Genomic DNA, 15,080 nt, shown 5'->3' with positions numbered 1-15,080 from the left:
GGGCTGTCGTTAGCAGTATCGAAATCTTACTCTGGAAATGCTAGAAATGAACTGAATGACTCAATGGCGAACGGATGTACATGCTCATCGTCAGCAAAATTAAATACATCATTATGCTAGTGCTTCATGCGCCTCACGTTGTTTTTCTGTGTTACTAAACAGCTCCTCCAGCAGATGTAGAGTTAGCGCGAGGAATGTAACGTCTTGCAAATTGCCCAGCAGTAAAACGCCAGAAGCCTCGCAAGCAGGAGACCGGAATTCAGCTTTTTTTGCGCTGCTTCCTGAATTACGCCAGCCAAGTGCCGGAACGGTTCCTTAGTCAGGACACAGTCGGCTACTTCTGCGATCCTTGTCAGATAGTCCAGTGTTGTCCGTCCATTCCGTAACGTTCTCAATGTTAGCGGGGCGTTACCCCCTGACTGGAAGGAGGAGGCATCTTGCAAGCATCGCATCACCTTTCCTGTGGTTAACATAGTGGCGCTAACTTTCGTCAGAAGTGTCATTCAGATCTGGTTCCACAATCTCGGAATTTGATTTTCAGATGAATTCTCTGATGAACAGCAATAATTTGTCTTTGTGCTCGTCTGATTTATACTAGGATCTTCAATTTCACGTAGACTCCGAGCCACAGTGCAACTTGACTTTTCCACATTAACAAATCAGTGATAGAATTATACGTGCGATAGTCTTATAATTTTGCTGCATAACTTCTAAGCAGCTTAATCCCAGCTATAAGATTAACGTAGTCTCAATACCCCTGTCCCTGAGAAGAATGAAACTTCATCTGTGGGTAAATAACATAAAGAAGCGCGATTAATTCTTGCTAATGCTTCAAAACGAATGAACGAGCTATCTAATTTGTTTCATGTTGGTACCGTATTGTTTAAAAATTGAAAATTTGTCGAGGTATAAGGATAATATGAAGGCGTGCTGAAAAGTAATGTCTCCGAATTTTTTGTGTAAAACTCTTAAAGCTTTTTAAGTAAAACAAATGTCATTGACATTCTACATCTTTAATCTTCATTTTTACATATTTGCAGTCTTCTTCCGCAATCCTACGCCTGTGGTTCACCTTTATCGGTCATCTTTCACACAGTTCCAACGTGGTCCTGTCCGATTTTCATATGTTTCCAAAACTTAAATAACACCTTCGTGACTTCACTTTGTTAGTGATGAATCGGTGCAGGCAGAGGTGAGGTTGTGGCTCCGTCAACGAAGTCAGACATTCCACAGTAATGCTGCAGCCAAGTCCCTCGTTAGGAGAAACTTGTTCGCCGCCGGTGTGGAGTGACTTCGTTGAGAAATAAATATATAGACTTGAAGAGTGTAAATGTAGAATGTTAATAACGGTTGTTTTATTTAAAACATCTTCAGAGTTTCGCATAAAAATTCGGAGTCATTACTTTTCAGCAGGTCCTCATAATGAGAGTACAAAGCAAGAGTGATACAGTCTCGACAAAGGTACTATTAACTAACATTAATCAAGGGTTCAGCAAAGACGACCGAATTGTCAGCAGAGCAGTAGCGTAGATGAAACAACGTCATTCAGACCGTCAACCTCCAGCCAACAGACGTCGTCTTCAAATGAAGTGACGACGACTTGTCCAACGTGCGCGCTCCGGTACGAAAGCGAAAACTCATCTACGATAAACAAGTCGCAAGTGGGATAACATATGGGCTCGTCTCGAAGTTGCATTCATCGATAACCAGTCTCGGATATACGAGGGTAAGTCAATTATTATCCGCAACGTAGTTATAAAATTTTATTATAATCAAATAGGAAACTTGCAAGAACATCATTTTTCGACATAGTCTCCTTGCGTTTCAACACGCTTGGTCTATCGTACAATCTTCTTGATGCCCTCATAATAGAAGGTTCTCGGTTGAGCTGCGAGCCAGGAATGCACTGCTTCTTTCACTACTTCGCCCGACGCAAATCGACGGCCCTTTAATGCCTGTTTAAGTGGACTGAACAAGTGATAGTCAGAAGGGGCAAGATCGGGACTATATGGAGGATGATCTCGTAGTTCAATTTTGAGTTTCTGGAACGTTTCATCAGTGTGGGCAGCGGTATCCGGACAGGCATTGTCGTGCAACAACACAACACTTTTTGACAGCAATCCTCGGCGTTTGCTTCGAATTGCAGGCTTTAGCCTGACAGTAAGCATCTCACTGTAACGTATATTGTTTATTGTTGTGTCCCTTTCCCCAAAATGTTCCAGTACTGGACCTTGTCCGTCCCAACAAAATAGCAAGCATCAGTTTTCCTGAGGACGGTTGGGCCTTGAACTTTTTCTTGCACGGCGAATTTGGATGTTTCCATTCCATACTCTGCCGTTTACTCTCCGGCCCGTAATGATGGATCCATGTTTCGTCACGAGTAATGATCCTGTCTAAGAAGTTGTCCCCTTCGTTACCATAACGATCCAAATGTTTTTTGCAAATGTCCATGCGCGTTTGTTTATGCAACTGTGTGAGTTGTTTTGGGGCCCATCTTGAACAAACTTTATGAAACCCAAATATGCTGTGGATGATTTCGTAGGCAGAACCGTGACTAATTTTAAGACGATGTGCCTCTTTGTCAGTAGTTAAATGTCTGTCTAAGAGAATCATTTCACATGAACGCTCAATGGTTTCTTCATTTGTGGCGGTAAACGGTCGTCCGGCTCCTTCATTGTGCGTAACATTTGTGCGACCATTTCGGAATTTTTCAGTCCACTCGTAGACACTCCGTTGTGGCAAAACACTGTTTCCGTACTGTGCCGAAAGTCTTCGATGAATTTCGGCCCCTGATACGCCTTCTGACCACAACAAACGGACCACTGAACGTTGCTCTTCTTTGGTGCAAATAAACAGCGGAGCACGGCTGCGAAGACGAAACTAACATAACAGCTTGAATTTGCAAAGATATAACAACAAATAAACAAAGCATCCGTCATCAACGTAAAACGACAATACTACAAAAGGAAAACAAAAAATAACTAAATTGTGGGTAATGATTAACTTACAATCGTAAGTGGCTTATGTTCTAAACTTACGTTCCTTGAAATTACAAACCAAATAAATTATAAAATAATTAAAAATTTTTCTTGGTTTCAGCCATCATGAAATCGATACAGCCTACAGCGTTTATCACTATTTTAAATTTCAAATCGGTAGCAGTGTGCACAAAGCCTCAGGTACACTATTTAACATGGTAGAACTTGCAAGGGAAACGACATGCGGCAACACTTGCTAGAAGACAAAAACCAGAAGTTTGACAGGATTTCAATAAGGAATATTCATAGCACTTGACTCGCACAAGTAATAATGAAACCTTGCGCGGGAAAATCGTTGTCCATCAGTGTATGCTGTTCAGTCGAATATTTGCTTCGGTGGATCAATAAAAGTACTCGCACTGGCGTATCCCGCATTGCTTGTGCTGCTTGCTCGCATAATTTTGTGTCTTTGTCCCGCATCGGCGCAGTGTCGCATGGTTATGAAGATATTTAGCTTGGTTAATTTGAAAGGTGGCCGGATGATCTTCCTACGGCCATTCCGTTACGCGCCCCCCTCCCCCCCCCCCCCACCCCACCTCCCGCACCTCCACCGGTTCGGAATATGTTTACTCCAAGTGTCAGCGTAGTATAGTGTTATACATGTGAAAGCGAGCGAAAGTTTTCTAAATGTTTGCAAATTGTGTTACCGAATCGGCGCTTCGGTACCAGCCCGGTATTTATTTAGTGGGATGTGGGAAATCGCATAAACACCATATCCAGGCTGGGCGACACACCAGCCCTTGCGTTAAACCCCGGGCGGGTTCGATCCGGGGCCGGCGCACCCCTCTTTAACACACACGGCGCTCCAGGAGGGTTATGCCCACAATAATCTTAATAATGAAAATGGTTGTTCGGATTTAGCGAGCCAGTAATTGAGATGAGAAGAGAGACAAGTTATGACGGCAGGGAAACCAGCCATTGTTGCCTATTGAAACGCCTCGTTTTTCAGAACAGGTTTTGTGTTGTGAGCAGCTTTCCATTTTTGCTCCTAGTTTACCAGATGTATCTGATGATGGACAAGGAACGCAAATTTACCCGACGTATGTTCATTGGAGTGAGACTTCGGTAATCGTTACCTTTTTGTCCCATTTTGTTATTTGATTTGAGTCAATAATCAGCTTACTACGTTTCGCGCCAAAGCACAAGAAAGTACCTAGTGATTGTAATTAAAGTGCAGCTACTGACAGAAGTCTGGTGTGGCCTGTAATTATCGTGTGGGAACGAAACTTGGTAGATGTCCTAATGTTGAACCGATTTACAGTGGGAATAATTAGTTCCAACTTTGGCCACTAGGTGCAAATCTGGCGCTGTGGATGCAAGACATACAGAAATGTTTGCGTGTATTTGGCTAGGTACGGGACGTGGGTTGAAATGGTCAAACAAGTGAAAAAGACATAATGTTGGGATGTTATTATTAACCACCGCTTACACAGTTTGTTCAGTACGAATACCAAAGACGTCACCGGAGATGCTGTATAGCGCCAGACTGCATTTACAACTGGTTGCCAAAATTGGAACTAATGTTTTGCCAGCGTTAATTGGTTCCGTATTAACGCATTTGCCCATCTACCCTTCGTTGACATGCAGTAATTACAGCGCACATTGGACCTCTGTGATTAGCTGCACTTTCTAACTGTAACCACACGATACTACGCTATATGCATCGCCTGGCACACACTTCAAGTAATACCATTGCTTTACAAGGAAACTGAGACTGAACACATGTAACGTTTTGAAAAAAGAGTTCATAACTTCGGGCAAATAGTCATACCGAAATCAAAAAAGTTAGAAAGAATACGAATCGGTCACAGTGAGGTTTTCTGAGCGCGACAGACGTTCAGTGTTCCTTGGGGAGGCTTGTAGCACACGAACGAGAGCAGATCGTGGTTCGCAGTGTTATCAGTGCCGTCGCCGGAAACAACGGACGATTAAGCCCGCAGCGGCAGGCGGCAAGCAGCATGTGGCGACGGCAAACAGCTGACGTCAGCGCACGCTGGGGCGGGGCGCAGCTGCGAGCGTGGCCACCTGCTGCTACGAGCCGCAGGAGCCGAAAATAAAAGGAGGCTGACAACTGCAAACGCCCCGAGTTGCGATAAGGCGTGAAGCGTTTACGAAGGGGAGAACAGTAGTGTTTGGACGCTGGATTAAAAAAATAAAAATAAAAAAGGAAAAGTCACGTTCGTATTCCGATTTTCGAGAAAAAGGCACTTTTCTTTGTTAATTGCAGATAATACAAATAGCAACCGAGCGGTCTAAAGCGCTGCAGTCATGGACTGTGCAGCTGGTCCTGGCGGAGGTTCGAGTCTTCCCTCGGGCATCGGCGTGTGTGTTTGTCCTTAGGATAATTTAGGTTAAGTAGTGTGTAAGCTTAGGGACTGATGACCTTAGCAGTTAAGTCCCATAAGATTTCACACACATATGAACATTTGAACAAATAGCAACATTAAATTGTTATTTTCGTTAGGATATTATTGACATTAGAAAATTACAGCTGCGATGAAATTTGCTTGCCAGTAGTTGCTTTGGCAGAAAACTTGTTGTGACCCGTACCATATACTAGCGGGGATTTTCGGGGAAGCTGCGCCATGTCCACGTTATAAATTTTCACTGCAAGAATTTTTGAAGCATACCCAAATATTTATGTAACTATTCTCATTTCATTGCTTATTAGCACTGGAGCCGCTGGTTTGGCTACTCGTCATCATTGTCAGCAATTTAACTTTCATCTTCTTAATTAACTGTATATGAGGATAGTATCTGTTCTCGAAAGAACAGTTAGCGTTGATGACCATGCAGCTTTGCTAGAATGAAATGACAATTAAATGGACGCCCGGGTTCGAGTCCCAGTCGGGGCACACATTTTCAACATGTCCCCATGAAGTATATCAACGCCTGTTGGCAGTTAGGGTGTCCATTTAATTATCATTTACTTCTTAATTGACTCCATTCTAAGAGTCAAATGGTTCAAATGGCTCTGAGCACTATGGGACTTAACTTCTGAGGTCATCAGTCCCCTAGAACTTAGAACTACTTAAACCTAACTAACCTAACGACATCATACATATCCATGCCCGAGGCAGGATTCGAACCTGCGACCGTAGCGGTCGCGCGGTTCCAGACTGTAGCGCCTAGAACCGCTCGGCCACTCCAGCCGGCATTCTACAAGTCAGCGGAAGGCATGATATGCTGGAGATGACTGCTCCAGTTACAGTACATAGTTAGTTAATCGTCAACTGAAGAGGCCCGGAGAAGCGCTCCGTAAGATTCTTACAATGATTCTTAGTCTGGCATCCGCTTTTTCTACTCTTATTTTTATGTACTCGTTCAACTTTACGTCGCTCCGAATGGCTTCTCCTGGGTATTTGACGGTTGTGAACTGTGCCCACCGATTAATCGACGATAGCGTAATCGAACAGTAATGGATCCCTTCGTCATTTTAGCCGGCCGAAGTGGCGGTGCGGTTAAAGGCGCTGCAGTCTGGAACCGCAAGACCGCTACGGTCGCAGGTTCGAATCCTGCCTCGGGCATGGATGTTTGTGATGTCCTTAGGTTAGTTAGGTTTAACTAGTTCTAAGTTCTAGGGGACTAATGACCTCAGCAGTTGAGTCCCATAGTGCTCAGAGCCATTTTTGAACCTTCGTCATTTTACGCGCACTGAGATTAATTTATTTTCGTTCCGGCTTAACAAAGAACTCCTGTACCAATCATTTCTTGATTCTGAATATTGTCAAGAGACGAAGATACAGCTGTGGAGCAGGAAGATTGTATTGTTGGACTAGGAAATGTTCAATACTTAGAGAGACGACGCATTGTGCATACAGCTCTGATAATGTTCTTAATAATGGAGGTGCGACTTCGTTCATATCCACTTGTAAAATATAGCGAAATACAAAACTACTGGGCTGGGTGAAGGGGAGAGAGAGAGAAAATGATTAGTTTCCTGTGCTGAAATTCCAACTTTAATCGCTCAGTAGCTCTTTTGTTTGGAAACGCTTGTAACTGCTAAAACAAATATTTCGCAATAAGCTCCTTTTTACTTTCGCGTGGTTGCTTTCGGCACTGCTACTAGCCGTATACATTTTTGGCTAACAATTTACGTGTAAAGAACCAAAGAACCAAACATCTGCATGTGTTCGGATTTCAGAGAATAAGAAGACTGCTGCATAATATATGGAATGAAACAGGATGTGTACACTGGAGATGCAATATATAAGATACTTGACCGGAAATCCGCTCATTCAGATGATGGTTATTTATTAGTTATTTATAAGCAAACTATAATTATCTGGTAATATGTTCAGTATCAGCTACGAGGACTATTTGTGGAAAGGTACAGGAATATGTATGTCTGCGAAGAAAAGTAGAGGAATTTGCAACATTTAAACGATTTGATTTTGTAGATTTTAACGACTTTTATTTCAAAATTTTCTGGTAGTGACCGCTCAGCTAAATTCCGTCTGCTGTCTGCATGAATTTATCAGCGAGGAAGTCGTCTGGTTTGCTTGATGAAGAACGTGCAAGTTGGCCTTAGATTACAATGCCGTCGTGTAACTGTTCGCCGATGAATTTGTTTAGGATCGTAAAACTGTTGTGTGACATATTACAGAGCAACATCCGCTTTGGGACGCAGTAGTGAACTGATGAATTACCGTTTCTGGACCAAAGCACGATGAAACTACAATGATTTTAGCACATGACAATAATAATTAATTTCGTGTTACCACTTCCGCATCTATACTCTCTGAATCACAATGAGTGTATGATGGGGGATACTTAAGGTATTCTGGAATTTTTTTCTCACGCATTCACAGATGGAACGCGTGATGAGTGAGTGAGTGTTTGTAACCCACCTGCTACTGGTATTAGTCACATTTTATTTTCACAGTCTTTGCGGAAGTACGTAGGAAGCAGTAGAAGATTCTCCCAGAAAACAAGTGTGCTTTTTCTTAGGGCGAGATATTCCGCATTTTTATTTGTTTACGACCATATAATTGTTTGCAAAATAAATGTGAGAAAGCATAAACTTAATTTGCCGACACGCACAGTGTGAGAAATCACGAACAAGAGTAAAACAAAACTTATTTGATAGTTGGAAGTTATCGTTTCGATGTGAAACTTGACCGCACGTTTGCCCACCATTCGTCGCCGTAATCATTTTGTTTGACATAGTACTTATTCTTTCAGTTATAAATAAGGTTTTGTTTGAGTTTGCCGTCATGTTTCTTGGAAAAAAAACTTATTGAATGTTAAATGTTGGACGTATCACATTACGTTGTACCGTTTGACTTACGTATACCCTCAGTCTGCGCATCAGTAGGGATTGTCCCTTACCTATCGCAGACATCCTCCTCCTCCATACTAGTGCATCCGGGCTTTCCTGTGTAAATAGCGTATTCGGCAAACCATGTAGCGTGAGTTCAGTGGTGAGCCTTAGACAGCCATGACTCGGACGGAAACGAGGTTGGATTCAGTATTTCGAATGAAAAAATGTTTTAATTAAAATTACAGATGTAGAATAGTCTTCTCAACAGTGAACATATTCCTTATTTAGTCGAAACTGCGGTCATGTCTGTGCAGAGCCCGCATCTCGTGGTCGTGCGGTAGCGTTCTCGCTTCCCACGCCCGGGTTCCCGGGTTCGATTCCCGGCGGGGTCAGGGATTTTCTCTGCCTCGTGATGGCTGGGTGTTGTGTGCTGTCCTTAGGTTAGTTAGGTTTAAGTAGTTCTAAGTTCTAGGGGACTGATGACCATAGCTGTTAAGTCCCATAGTGCTCAGAGCCATTTGAACCATTTTTTTCTGTGCAGAGATACAAGTTATTTCGCTGTCAGTAAAGGAGTTTATGAAGAACAGCACCTTTACGGGTTTAGAACCAGCAGGTACGTCTTCAGATACCTGTTCACATATTTTGTTATCTAAATTACGCTGCACACAAGATGTCTGCCTTTTGGGGGTGTAGTGATCCTTTTTTAAGGATCTGAAGTATTCGAAATTCCTGTGCCATTTCTATGCCATTTCTATGACATTGGTGACTGTTTTTGAAGCTCTTCATATTCTGCGGAAAAATTCGCAAGATTGAATACTTTTACAAACATTGGACACACAAGTAATGTAGAGCTTTACACACCACGATATTTCGGCCACGTGCGGCTGAACGTTTTGGTTTGTAAAGTTTTTTTTCTGTTGCTGACGACTTTAACAACATTTAAGGAAAAACCAGAAATTATGTAGCGAATTGAATGTTCTTAAAATGAACTTCTTAATGTATGACTGAGGGAAAAGCCTTTTCGTACAGAAGCTATTTTAAGTAAACTCACATTTTTGTCATGTTGGTAATGCAGAAGATCATAAAATTTAAAACCTTATTGTTTATAAATTATTATGAAAGGGAACCTTACTTGTTCACATGTTCGTATCTTGCCATAAGATGCTGTTGATACACGATATCTTTCGTGCAACAACATAAAGAATAATCCAGTTTGGCCTGTCTTTCCAAACTCATCGATCAGGGTAACTGAGTTTAATGGTATGTGTGTTCAAAATGACACTGGTATGTTGAAGTCAAATCAGGAAATCTATTTCAAATAAAAAGATAGTTTCGAATTTAGTAATAACAAATTACTTTGACATTAACACGGAAATAGCTGTGCCTCTTTAGAGCAGAAGTTATAAAAAGAATTTTGAAATTTTAAAGTTGACCTGTTTTTCTCCTGTTTCTAGCGGAATCAAGACAGTGGAAGTTTCATTATTCGACGGGTGGCTCAGTTGTTTGCGTGAACCCCATTATACTCGTAGAAACAAGAACGCATCATTTTTGAAAAAGAAATGCTGTTACCGCACGTCAGAGACGCCAATAATAATAATATTAATAATAATGTTTTTATACTACTGACGTTAGATTTATTTATTTTGTTGTAGGGTACATCGTTCGTAATATTACTTCAGTGAGTTGTAATGTTTTGCTGCAGTTCAGGCTTTTGACGCCAAAGGTCAGTTTTACCAAATATAGATGACACACAGACTTGGTAGTACATGGTGGAAAAAAGAGTTTGTTCTATTGAGCGACGATGAAAGGCTACATCAACCAACGCATCTTTCACAGAAGTAGGTGGCGATAGAGAATTCACCATAGACCAGTGGTTCCCATCGTTTTGAGACTATTAATCCCATGTTAAGTTGTAGCCCCGTCCCCCACCATCGACAACATTAGTGCCTAACTAAACTTTAAAATGAATAATAATTGTCTTTGAACACTTTTATGTTTAAATTGTCGAAAGATGAATTATATTTAGTTTTTGTAGGTGTTTTATTAAACCACGTCCTAATGAGTCAGTGGGACAATTGGTACCTATATGAATGCGTGGTGTCCGTTCTTTCGGATGTCTGGAAGAACACACACCATGCGGAATCCTCAGCTCTGATACATATTGTGTAATTGGTGGTGGAGGGGGGAGAAGCGGAAGGAAAGGGAAAGAACTGATAATATCAGCTGCATCGGGACGTCGTGCGGAATCAGCGGCGACGATGGGCAATGAATTCACAACCTTCAGTGTCGATGCACAATAACGTTCGACCTCCTGCGGGAATCCAAAGCAGCGAGCATGGCGTGCATGGACGGGGACTGCGTATAGGAGCCGCTGTGTGGGAATATGGGTCGGCAAAGAGGCGTGCCGAGATAATCCGTGCAATTGCATGCGATAGTACTGTGTCCGGATGGCGCAGTGGTTAACTCAGCTGCGTAGTAAGCGAAAGATCCCAGGCTCGAATCCCGGTCCGGCAAACATTTTCACTCGTCGCCGCTGGTTCCGCATGAATTCCCAATGCAACTGACATCACTTGTTAACTCCTCCTCAGAGAAGAAATCTAACTGTACACATTGAGGTTAGACACTTGTTACAAACTACTACTACTACTACTACTACTACTAATAATAATAATAATAATAATAATAATACGCGGTGTCCGAAAAGTCTTTCCCTGATTACATAAATTGATAACTCAGGCTAGAAGTAAGATACAAATATGAAACTGGTGTCTAATTGTTTGCAAACTATCAAAGTTTTTTTCACACATCAGTAAACTTCCACCTTGGTAGCACATAGCACATCTAAACTGTGGCTATCCGTTGCCGCAGGGTTCAAGATCTGGTACACGTGTTCGGTAGACCTCGTCCTTGACATAACCCCATGAAAAGAAGTCTAATGGGCTTATGTTAGGAGAGCGTGGAGTCCAAACCGTTGGCCCATCACGACCAATCCATCGCCCAGGAAAGGTCATATCCAGATAGGCACGGACGTATGTACTATGTGCTACCAAAGGTGCTCATGTGGAAGTTTTCTGATGTGTGAAAAAAAAAAAACTTTGATAGTTTGTAAACAATTAGACACCAGCTTCATATTTGTATCTTACTTCTAGCCTGAGTTATCAATTTATGTAATCAGGGAAAGACTTTTCGGACACCCTGTAATGTGTAGACAACTGAAAGAAGGCTTTTTTATGAGATATTTAAGCATATGTGAGGTATATATTTCAATTTTAGTGTCATAGATTCATGGTCAAAGCACAAAGTATGTGTGCAGTGGGTAGACTTTGTGACGATGTTCACACTTCTGTTTCATAAGCTGTCACGTGTTAATGACAGTATTAAGAAAATTATATTTGTACATATTATCTTGAATTGCGGGGGACCGCAACCAAATATTCACATATTTGTATAAAGACAACAGTCACCACTCCGACTGTAGAAATTTTATTAAAACCGCCACCGGTTTCACGCCAGTTTAGGCGCCTAAATTGGCGTGAAACTGGCAGTAGTTTTAATAAATTTTCTACAGCAAGTGCGGTGTTTGTTGCCATTACATAAAAATTTAATTGTTTATAACTTACATAATCAGTTTTACTGTCTTATGAGAGAATGATAATAGTAATGGTCTTTTGGTCTTTTAAAAATAATTTAGCCGGCCGAAGTGGCCGTGCGGTTAAAGGCGCTGCAGTCTGGAACCGCAAGACCGCTACGGTCGCAGGTTCGAATCCTGCCTCGGGCATGGATGTTTGTGATGTCCTTAGGTTAGTTAGGTTTAACTAGTTCTAAGCTCTAGGGGACTAATGACCTCAGCAGTTGAGTCCCACAGTGCTCAGAGCCATTTTAACCATTTTAAAAATAATTTGGTATCGTGACCGAAGCACAAGGAACCTTTTTGTTTTTCCCCTTCAGAAAATTTAATTTTACGCTCCCCCCCCCCCCTCCCCCCCCCCTCTCCGCCGGGACCACTGCGCTAAACCAAGCGTAGAAACGATAGCGAACCTAACGCGTAGCGGCGATGTCTAGAGGACCGTATTAATATAGCAGCGCCTTGAGAGACTCCACTGTGCCACAGATTGCACTTCTCTCCGTCGCTGGCGGAAGCGCTGGAAGTCGAGCATGTGGGCCCCTAAGTTAGGAGGGCAACAGGAACGAACTGCTTGTGCAAGCGCCTCTCGCAACACCTTGCGACACACTTCGCGTCCGGGCGTGAACTCCATCGTGTTTGCCGCGTAAGTGCGTTGCCGTCCTCGTGATCGATTGCATGACTGGAAAAGTGGCACTAATTTTTGCCGAAAGTGAAATGAAATATAAGGACAAATTTAAAGATACGCAGTTGTATGGCCCAAAATACACAGGCCGTTCGGCAATTGTTATTCATGAGAGTTGTGAAATGTTTACGTCTATGTGCTGGTCGGCCACCCTATCTCAGCATTTTTTTCTGTTGCTTGTTTGTAGTATGTTTACAAACGAAAGCATAAAACAAGTGGATGTTCTATGGCATTAACCTGTTTTCGTCCTCCAAACTTGTGTGCTTTTCATTTATAGACATGAAGATGTCCTACCAAGCTGCGACGGAAAGGACTAGTAGCGGTATCAGGTGCCGTCCGCCATGCACCATACAGGGGTATCTGAGTATGTATGTAGGTTTAGACGGAGGAATCAATTTACATGTCGCCACATGGTCGTAAGTCGTTCCTTGCATAACCTTACTGTACGCAAGTGCTATAACGATCTATTTGTCATGGGGTCCGTCCCCGAAACCAACAACGACGATGACGACACTGTATTACTCTGTTTAGACTTAATTCTGGAGCACACTGTGTGTAAGAATAAAAGATGAAGTGCCAAAGAGCATACAAATTTTGTTGCCTATAGCTTGTTTCTAAATGATGTGACGATGAGACCTTTGAACGATTATATACATTCACTCAAGCAAAGTATTTCTTTTTTCGTGTGAAAGTAGTTGGGAATTTCATTATCGTAAAGACTGTTTAAGCAGTTACGAATTTTTTTCCCCATTTCGGTACTTTTCGAGGGATGTGTGCTACTTGTGGTGAGCATCGTTCGTGTTCTTATCCGACCAACATGTTCTAGATTTTTCTGTTTATTTCTTTAACCCTGGATTTTCTCTGTCGCCCAAACAAATACAGTGGTGTAATGTTTTCTGCGACCAGGTCACGATCCTTTACGACAAAGAGGATAAGAAACCATCGAAGGGTAACACTTGCCGTATTAGACGCAGACTGCTCGTTTATTCTGGGAGATTAAAGGCTCATTGACATCAGTGAAAGTGAACAACAATTTTTGAATCAAACGTCCATTTCTACGGGTCTATCGCATTACGCCAAGAACACCGAGCGAATGGTGTTGAAAATGAATAGGAATTTAATAGTAAATTATACATATGACGGGCTGTCATTTGCTCGGAAAAGATTATTACATTAAATGGGCACAGTCATGATGCCTGTAAACGTTCAAAGACACTGTGAATTTCTTGCATGTGTTCCATTAAAAGCTTCGATTTTCTTCAAACCACTACACTCGCACACATATGGCCCGACCTCTTTTTCTTAGGATGTTCTTGTTGGAGCATAAGCTAGAATTCATACCCGATGTGACCAAATCTTCTAGTATCTGAATGCACGTAGCTGTTGCACAAATAAAAATAGCTAAAGTTCCATGTTTCAGTGGAATTCGCACTGAACCATGTTGTGCAAATGAGGTTTTTTCCCGTTGGAAACACACCTTCGTTACAATAGCGGAGCTGTATGTGTCATCGCCCAAATACAAAGTATCGGAGTAATGTCTGAGGCTTTCATATACTCCCACACAAAGTGCTACTCTTGAGATCAAGATGTTGACAAGAGAGAGAAAATCATGGTGTGTCGCATCAAAGCAGTCTGAAGACTGGTGACTGAAAACAAAGCACTGCAAGTGTAATATTTAATGCTATTAAGCAGTGCGCCCGCACTTCTGTGTGTGTGTGTGTGTGTGTGTGTGTTCGTGCGTGCGTGCGTGCGCGCGCCTGCGCGCGCGTGCTTTGAGTCAGCTTGCCGAAAAAATGCCGTATCCACGTTTACTCTTATGTTCGCATCGTTTCTGTGGGACTGAAGACATGTTCTTGCAGAAAGGTGGCAGTTGTGGCGGTGTGCGCAACAGAGCTGCGTTAGATATGGAAACTTCATCGTGTTGTACACTACATTTTAATTATCGCATTTAGAAACCCAAAGGGAAGGCCACAGATTTATGCGAGATCAGTATGGATATACTGTAAAGAACTTCTTTCGCCGGGAGGCTTTGCCTCCAGACGTCGCAACGCATCGTTAGCACTTGGTCTCCTGGGCAGGCCTGTGAACAGTACTTGTTACCGTGTCGCATCTTCGATGTTTGAGGCCACAACTCGCTACAACGAACAAATATAAAATCCGTAGACAATGGAACACGAGTCGGCAGTAGATCTGCAGGTAGAACGTGTAAATCCAGGACGCAGACCTGACCACAGATTTTCTCTACTCACAGATCGTTTGTACCGACTGATCTGTGAGACCAGTCGATTTATGAACGGACGCATTAGAGCAATGTGGGGCGAGTAACCGTTAAGCAAAAGCCTGATTACAACGATCGTTTTAATGGTGTCGTGGACTTTCCAAACATACACTTTGCAACACGAGACGTGACTCTTATAGTCTCCGTCCATGGCTCTACTTTCGTTCCTGTGAGTTCGCAATTTCTTCAATGCA

At 42.4% G+C, this 15,080-nt stretch overlaps 1 protein-coding gene across 5 annotated transcripts in view; it reads left to right on the top strand.

Moving 5' to 3' along the window:
• The window catches only part of LOC126473334 (leucine-rich repeat flightless-interacting protein 2), a 217,200-nt gene that overhangs the window by 90,503 nt on the left and 111,617 nt on the right, over window positions 1-15,080 (top strand). The window contains exon 1 of one of the 5 annotated variants that reach the window (XM_050100325.1): window positions 10,898-10,916. The exons of the other annotated variants lie outside the window; for them this stretch is intronic. The gene's annotated coding sequence lies outside the window, so the exon portion shown is untranslated. Of the gene's footprint in view, window positions 1-10,897; window positions 10,917-15,080 lie in introns of those variants that run through there. 5 annotated transcript variants of the gene reach the window in all.

The sequence above is a fragment of the Schistocerca serialis genome, chromosome 4 (assembly GCF_023864345.2).
Source record: "Schistocerca serialis cubense isolate TAMUIC-IGC-003099 chromosome 4, iqSchSeri2.2, whole genome shotgun sequence".
NCBI classification, from domain to species: domain Eukaryota; kingdom Metazoa; phylum Arthropoda; class Insecta; order Orthoptera; family Acrididae; genus Schistocerca; species Schistocerca serialis.
This window is presented reverse-complemented; position numbering and strand designations above follow the sequence as displayed.